Source organism: Python bivittatus, unplaced genomic scaffold (genome assembly GCF_059951505.1).
Source record: "Python bivittatus isolate LINGU-HERP-01145 unplaced genomic scaffold, Pbiv_v1 ctg000330_np1212, whole genome shotgun sequence".
Classification (NCBI taxonomy): Eukaryota; Metazoa; Chordata; class Lepidosauria; order Squamata; family Pythonidae; genus Python; species Python bivittatus.
Genome location: NW_028277058.1, coordinates 46,184,978 through 46,194,218, shown reverse-complemented (window position 1 = coordinate 46,194,218; position 9,241 = coordinate 46,184,978). Strand labels below are relative to the sequence as shown.

The window sequence follows — 9,241 nt, the reverse complement described above, 5'->3', positions numbered from 1 at the left end:
GTGTTATCTTCCAATACTGAAGAATGGTTAGAGGTATTAAAAGGAACAAATCTAGGATAAAACTACAGTTACTGCCTCCTAGGAATATGTATAAACCCAGCTCAAACCTACTTAGTTATAAGCATGATAGCAAAGATAAGGATAGCTTTTGTGAGGCGAGGCAAAGTTAGGCAAATATAAAACACTAGGAACAACTAGATGAAGTGAACCTGAAGTAGGGATCATAGAGTGGTCACTTTTACTGTATAGTGTAGACTGTGGAAACCCACTTGAACATTGGCTGAGTAATGATGACTGGCCTAAATCACCCAATGAATTCCATGACTGAGTAGGGATTTAAACTCTTTGGGTATGGCCTTTATTAACATTTATCAGTCTAAGTTTTTGCCAATTGCCATTGCTTCGGCCAGTTGCAGATCTCTTTCAGGTTACTCAAGATTCACATACAGTGATAACTGTACATTGATACAGTGATATCAATCCTCATAGTAATATTCTAAAACCATGCTTGCCTGGGAGCAAGTCACATTGATCTCATTAGGTCAGTGTTCTAATGCTTGCTGATTCTTGCTGTGTTAGTGATTCTGTGCATTAATAAGGTTTCATTCCCAGCCCTTCCAAATCCAAGATCTCATTGGTAGTGATTTTTCCCCACAAATATTTTTATTATTTTAATTATTATGGATAATGTATGTTATCATAGATGTTACAATATGATGTAATTGTGCATCATAATAGCACAACATTCATATAGCAAAATGTCAGTGTTCTGCTCTCCCATTTGACAATTCTTCTGTATTGGGTAATGATACTGCAATTTTATTTACCATTTATGATGTGAAGGATTTGGCCACATTTTGCTCAGCTTTTGAAATCTGAAATCTTTTAATTCATGTCTTTGGGACTGTGCACAAGGGACTATGAAATGGATTACAGAACTATAGAAATAAATCTCTCTTGGTTACTTAATGGTTCCTTCTTTAAAGGAGAGATTTTCACTGAAAATCTCTAGGGGATTATTTAATTTCTCATGGTGTCACTATTTTTTTCCCTAGACCTACATTACATTTTGCATTCACATCATGTCATTTTCCTTTTGAAGTGTGCTTCCACTGGATGTAAATGTGATTCTTTTTTTCATTCATTCTTTCTTATTAATGGTGCCTTTGAGGTTTCCATTTACTTAACAGATTGACAAAGCCCTTTACTAGTTCTAACTGGTTGCTAGTTCTGGTGAGCTTGCCAGTGTAATATGAGCATCATCACCAATAGCAATAAAATGTCTATTTTCAGAATTTAATGTCATCAAAGAGATGTTGGTTTTACATGGAATCACCACTAAATGAAGCTTATTATTATTATTATTATTATTATTATTATTATTATTATTATTATATGCAAACAAGCAAAACCATATAGTTAAGACATCGGTCATCTTTAGATGTCTACCTACATCTTACCAAGCAATTATGGAGTAATAGTTTCAGTTAGGCTGCATTGCCAGAGAAGAAAATACCAATGATATCCATTCTAGTTTATTCCTACATATACCAGACATTACTTTTTTTTTTTTTTTAATGTCAGAGCTGGCCCAAGACATTTTGATACTGAGGTAGAAAACCAGATGAGACCCTTCTGCCAGATCGCAAAAGCCAACTACAGTCTTCCTTTAATGCTGGTGAGGATACAGCAACTTCTGCTTCACTTGTAGGTAGCAGGTAACTTAGGGTTTGTAAGCCAGACCAGATGACATGTAGTTCAGTCCAACAATTTGCTCCACTTCCTACCATTTGCTGCAATAATCTCCTTCTGCTCAACAATAGGGCCAGTGTTGCCCAAGGCAGAATTTCAGAGTACTTTAATCACTCTGATGGGGTTACTATCAGGAACACTGAAATGCTATTTCTCATCAGATATTAATCTGTAGGAAATTCCTTACCAAGTTGTTCTTTTGATTTTAAGAGAGCCTTTTAGGATGAAGTAACTATTAAATATCATCTTGAGACAAGGCAACTAAGTGAGATAAGTAGTAAATTAGAAGACAGGAATCCCTTGTACCCTAAGTAGCGTTACCAGTGAATTAAGGGGAGTGACAATGCTCTTGTAATTTGGAAAGCAACTTGATTTGGTGAGATTGTGCCAAAGCTTTTCATAGCAAAGGTGGTGAAAGGTTTAGTCATCTACAAAGTCCTGCTTATTGTACCGTTGTTAAATGCATATCTCCATGGACAGGTTCAAGGGGCAACTACCATAGTCCTCATTTTATTCTTCTGGTGTAATGTCTGTAATCCAAATGAATACAGCTCTCCTGTGAGAAGTTGTGGTATGCATCCTGCCCCTGGGTTTGTGTACAAATTCCTGCTGCATATCAGACAGACAACAAGAGGAGAAAATGGAAATATGTCTCACTCATTCTTCACCGCTTCTTGTATCATCCAAAGACCCAGTCATCAACATCCATTACCCAGCAATTATTAGTTGCCTTCTTTCTAGTTTCTGGTGATTGCATCGGTATGTCTCAGTGATATATGAAATCATCATTTCTGACACCCAGACACTTTTACCAAAGCACTTCTAATCAACTTCTAACAGCAGACATATTAAAAGATCTACCTACATTGAAAATTCTGGATTTTGCTATATATGGGGAAAACATACTGTGACTGTCTTACCCACATGATCAGTCTCCACTTACTGTCATTTTATGTCACTTTCATACACACATGAAGATTTTTTTTTCTAATGGCTTGACTGCCATAAAATATTCACCTTCAGTTCTTAGTGGGGAATTATTTTGTGAAAAGACTAAAGTAAGTGACCTATCCATGAGATGGGGCCTTTAAATGGCACAGTATCACTAAGGGATTAATCCCTAGGAAGAAGACAAAATGTCCTCTGTTCAAATGATACCTGAACCATAGAGGTATAGAGCTAGAAGGGTCATTAAATTTGCTGGATATAGGAATTCAATGTAAAACATTCCTGATAATGGCTGTATAGCCTCCACACATTCTGAAAAGAAGAGCCCCCAACCTCTCTGGGTAATCAGTTTTATATGGGTAGGAAACTGACTATTCATGTAGGCACCACATCTTAAGGAAATTGTCACAAAACAGTATGGAGAAAACAGCTTTCCTGGGGATAAGTCTGTTGCCAATCCTGATCAAATCCATCCCAGAGGATTTTGACACTCTTTTCATTTTAATTTGGTTGTGTTCATTGGTGGATTTAGGACTGAAAGAAAAAGCACCAGATTAGGCAACTATTCCAACCATCTTTCCCTTAGGGATTCTGGGCCCATTCTAACATCCTTTCTACAATGCTGGATCAGAGCTAGCTCAGCAAAGGAATAAAGATTTTGTCTTTACTCCTTCTCAGCATTATGTTTCTCTTATAGGCCAGTCACTGGGGGAGGGGGGAATCCAAACTTCTGCTGAGCTACTTTTCCTCAACATACCACCTGGTCTGCTTTCTAAAGGAGTGGGGAGGACTTCATTGCTTAGGTCCTGCCATTAAAGAAGCATTTGAGGAGCTTCTCACTCCCTGCCCCTCAAAATCTGGCAATGCTCTACTGAGAGGAAGCAACTGTGAAGAGACTTAATGCAATGATCTGTAGTTTTTGGAACAAGGAGAAAGATGCTCTCAAAACTACTTTTAAAAGAAGCTCCTAGAGGTGCCTGACTTCTGACATCCATCTATATTTGCTGTAAGAATTATTGTTCTTATAAACTGACACAGTTCCACCTAAGCCATTGTAATTCTACTGGCTTAGGTACAATAAATCTCATTTGATATTTCATACCAGTGATGCAGTAGTATTGGGAAGTTTCAGTGCCTAGTTGGTTTGCTGTATTGTTATCTATTTGAATCAATGCAGAGATGGAGTGTAAGTAGCTGCTGTGATATGGTTTTTATTGGTGTAGGCCAGGTGAATAGTCTTCCTAACCATGTAGTAAGTGACCTTCCCCTGCCTCCCCCCCAAAAGTGGCCTTGCATTTGAAAAAAACACAACACCCTAACTACACAGTTGATCAACGACATAATTCATTTTGCTGGGATAATTATGGAAGCATGAATTGATTGAACACATCATTTCCCATTGTTAAGTATACAGTAGAAAGAACCATGTTTATGGTTATAAACTGATCTATTTTTCCATAGGCAGCAAAAATAATGTAAGTAATTACCATCCTCACCACAAAATGAGATTGTTTTATATATATAACGAAATATGAAATCACACTGAAAATTCTGATCCCAAATGTATTTGCTTACGTATTTGATGCATTCATCATTTCAACAAGTGTTTTGGGGAATGGTAAGATAAAAATAAGAAATGGAAGGATAAAGATGAGTCATTTTTTTTGTTTAACCTTATCAAAGGAGACACAGGGATAGCAGATGGATTCTTTTCTATCTTCTCATTACATCTTCTGGGAGGATATATGATATTTAGATGTCATAAATAATTCTATCCCATTTTTACAATTATTCCTCAAAGACAGCCTTCCTGTGGTGAACTACAAAATGGTAATAGTGAGAGGCTGCCAATGGTCATTACTAAATGGACTTTCAACCATTTATTCTGTATCTACTAATGTCAAACTAAGGAGGCTGATTAATGCATTTGTAAATATCTAACAGCGTGTTTCAACATGACCAAAAATAACTTGGCCTGTGTACAGCTATAGTACAATATATCTAACATTGTTGAACTTCAGTTAGAATGTAAATAAAACTATATGAATGTCTGGTTACTCTTCAAACTATGTACAAGGAAGAGTGCAATCCGTCTTGATTTTTTCAAAAAAATTGTTTTGTTTTTTAAATCCTGATGTTCTTTTCAAAGGCCAGAATTCTTATCTTAAAAATTGCTGTAAGAGTGAAAAGCTTCATTACTTGCAAAGGATGCATACAACAAGGAAGATCATAAACTGAATTATAGTTAGCAAGGCTTCCAAGTACTGGCTATATTCTTAATAATGCCATATATTTGGTCTCATAGAAATAAGCACAAATTTATGGTTGACTTCATGAAGCCAAACCACAGTAATATACATATATGCATATATATATATATATATATATAATATATACATAATAGCTATATATTTATATAATCTGTATAGATATATATATATTATTTAAACCATATTCATACAAGAAAGCCTGATGGAGAGAAGTACCTCTGAGAATCTGTACATAATGTTGCCAGCCATCAAAAGTGGAGGGGAGAAATAAGATCACTGTATTCAACAGTTGCAACTTTACAACACGGTATGCCAGATATGGAGAGCTGTAACCTGTCAAGAGGCCAGGGCCCTGACATCAAAGACCTCATGCAGGGCTGAACTGAAAAGAATATTTTGGAGACACAATTGAAATTCCAAAACTACCCTACATGCAATATATGTGTGCGTACTTCTGCCAAGTTGTATTCCTAGTTTGAGCATTACATTAAGATGCAAAATATATGAGCAACTAATAAACATGTTTTTGTATGTGTTACCTCTGCTTCTTCTTCCACCATCTTGTGAAGTTTTGTAGTAGCAAACTCTCCATGGGAAAGATGATTTTAGCAACAGTTTTCATATTACCAACCCAAACATTTCAGTTATCTCAGCTGCAATAGAGATGGAGTCTCAATTGATATAACAACAGCAGTAATTTGCAAAATAGCTGAGCAGCAAGCACTACATTTGAAACTTGGAATAATTTCACTGTTTGTGAATGGAACTTAGGGATAAATCATAACAGGCTGTGCTTTCTTCCAAATTAATAGCAATGTATCTTGAAGCCCCATGACACCCTCTTATACCAAAAGGAAGACTAGTAGACCCCAGTCCAATTATTTTATTTTATTTTGCTAAAACACTTGAACATCCCCAGTTGTCCTTTATCTCAACATATACCAATCAGTCACAGAGTGCCTCACTACATGAAAATATTTGCAAACAAATGCAAAAGAAAGTCAAGCAAAAAAGGAAGGTTAACTTGAGGTTAACCTTTTCCAAATTTAATTGGAAAGAAACTTTCTGAATCCAAAGACTTATGTAGCAATTTCCTCATAGGTTCAGCCTAGTAAGAGAAGTATAACATATGCATTTACCCCAGAGAACTTACACTCTGGATCCAGGCAGCAGAAGAAACAAAGACAAGAGAATCAGGGATTTGGGGGGAGGAGAACAAACAAGAGTTACAGAAGATGGGTATGAGCAAATGCAGTAACCCCAACCTTTCCAACTTGGTGATGTCTAGACACCTTGAATGATAACTTGCATCAACACCAACCAAAGACATTGGGAGGAAGAGTGTGTTACATGTACTTTTGCGTAATGTCATTTGGATTGCATGTCGAATAAATTAAAAATCTCCAATTTTCTATACTGTGTCCAAGAAAATGCTCAGATGCTGCAATCCGAGAACTGGATGAAGAGTGTCTAAACTGAACTGACTATCAAGCTAGGTCGTCAGTTTAAAAAGGAACAATTTGCACCTTGTTTTTGTTATGCAAGATCTGGATATAGTGGGCTACAGCACAACCCGTGACATCTTAACGTTGTGATCATGGCTATTCTGAATATTCAAGAAACACCTCAGCATGTTAAAATAAAGGGAACAAAACCCTAATCGTATGTAAATCTGCTCATTCTAAGGCTGAACTTCTGCCCAGGTTTTTAGGAAACACAAAAGACAGGAAATGTGTCCAAGTTGCAGTATAGAATGTTCCTTCCTCCTCTTCCTCCTCCTCCAGCCTTGCCAACTTTCACTTTACAAATTCATTGAAAGGTAATACTAAATTTATTATAAAGTTTTTACCCACGGATTTTAAAAACACAACCAAACTGAATGGGCAGATACAGAACTGTGAGAGGTTTTATTTTCAGTCTCCATTCATGCATAGCACAGTGTGTATGAACAGAAGTCATACACGCTTTCTGCATGCAGTTCAGAACAAGCACTAAGAGACAATTTCACCTTAAGATAAGATTATTGCATTTATAGTTCACTCACTAGGTTCTTCGTTGTTTGTGTTTTTATTTCAAAAAACATGCTAAAAATCTCAGAAAAAATTGTAAGAAGACAGAAACTTTTGCCAGATCCAAACAATAAAGTTGGTATTGTATTTATCTGAAAAAACATTAAATTTCCCCCCAGATAATTTACCTTTCAAATAGATATGGTGAGAATATTTTTTACTATTTAATTTTTCCTGAGGGAATGAATTATTACATTCAGGGTCATCTTCCTTTTGGATAAATACAGTAAATGAGCATGATAAATGGTATATAGTAATTTTAAGTATATAGCAATAAATAAGGTAACTGAGATTTATAAATACAGTAATTGAGTTGTATAAACTTTGATTCAAATTGTTTAGTATGCTTTTAAAAAAGATTTCCTTTAATGTGTAGAAATAATGATTTTTAAAAACCCTGCAATTTTCAGTTGAGATTGTCCCAGAGTGTCAGTTGATCAGAATAAGTGCCAAAATTATATTTCTGCCCCATTATCTTCTAGATATGTCTTTCAGCCTTTAACATTGGAAATACAACTGAATTCTCACAAAAGAGGAACCAAGTATCTGTCCAGATATCAGCTCTCAACTGGTACCCACCACGATTTTTGCATTTGATCACTTGGATTTCATAGAGAAATAGAAGTCAAAATATATGCCCAATGCTGAATTCTTTAAAAAAAAAAATAATCTCTATTATCATAGGAAAACTTAATTTAGATTTTTAAACAAAATCTGAAGATTTGTCCTCATAGAAATGTTCTTAATAATTTATCAATCTGCTTAAAATACCTTAAAGAAATTAGGATTGGCATTCCTCTAGTTGCATATCAGTACTGAGGTAATATTCATTTTCACAACATTTGTCTTTCCCCATGAGCTCACTGGAATTTTAAACCACCTGTTTGTATCAGTCTAAGATAAACCATTTGAAATATTTACATGTATGGGGGGAAAGTTCTTTAGAAGACTTTGAACACAAGTAAAACAGAAGTTATAGATGATGTTTGAACGACTCACTCCAGGGTGTTCTTTCTAGAATATATCTACTGAAGCACATCCCACAATTTTTTCTCACAAGTGTGCATATTTCACAAATTTGTTCACTGTGGGTGAATTCTGGAAATGGGCAAACTCCACCCTCTGTGGGTTGTTTCTTTTTCTTTCTGTTTCTTTTTAAAGCTGAGAACCCCCGTGACGCATAGGTGAGATGAACCCTCCACCACCATTTGTCTTGTTAGGCAAAGGGACAGTGGAAGAAATCAAGCTGCTCGTCACTCATGGCAAATCAAACTTGAGCTGGTAATGACATTAACAGCGCTAATGCAGCTTGACAGCCCGTTCATATTAGCTCTTCTCCATCGGTCTGCATTAGCATTTATGTTAGGTAATATGCTATGAAAGTCATTTTCCAGTACAGTACTATAACTGCTCATGAATACTAACTTGAAATGATAGGAGATATGCAAAAGAGAGAAGCTGCTAATTAGACTGGACTGGCTGATATGACAGAGCCCGTAAGTCTGGCAACCTGTGATTTCAATGTATGGTACCTCCTACCCACCACCTTTGCCTTATGCTGACAAGTAGCAAAGAGAACTTCCAGGATAGACTTCCTTTTTATCTGGAAACTGCACCACTGGAGAAGGAAACTGGCGTGCTTTACAGGTTTTCATCTGTAGGTCTGAAGTCTTAGCACAAAAAATGTAATGTATGAAAAAGTCCAAAGATTTAGCTGCCCCAATCCCAGTGTCATATCATTGTTGTGCCTTATACTTCCCAATGTCATGCTCTTATAATAGCCAGAATCCTGAGTTTATTGTAGCAACTATTGACCCACATATTGCAATTCCAACTTACATACAAGCCACATCAGTTATCAGCTTGGAATGCATACTATGAATGATAAAAATTCAACCTCTGCTAAAATCTATCTTCTAACTCTCCCTATGTTTTCTTCCCTGGTGAAGGAGGCTTCAGTTCTTATATCTCATTCCCAAAGATGTTTTTGCCACCTTATTATATTGATAATGCCCAAGACCATTGTGGCAATTTTCTTTTCTTACAATTTCCTCAGCACTCTATAGCCTCTTTGCCCATATTTCTTGATCTGAAAAATCTCTGTGGACGAAGCTGCTTGATACCATCTTCTCCTGGGCTTCACTTGAAGGATGAAAGGCCAGAGAAGTTGTCTGCTGCTGTGGGATGATTATAGGGCAAAAG

General features: G+C 36.3%; 1 protein-coding gene across 24 annotated transcripts in view; it reads left to right on the top strand.

The window, feature by feature from the left end:
- CHRM2 (cholinergic receptor muscarinic 2) overlaps nt 1–9,241 on the top strand; it is a 273,908-nt gene that overhangs the window by 163,713 nt on the left and 100,954 nt on the right. The window lies entirely within an intron of this gene.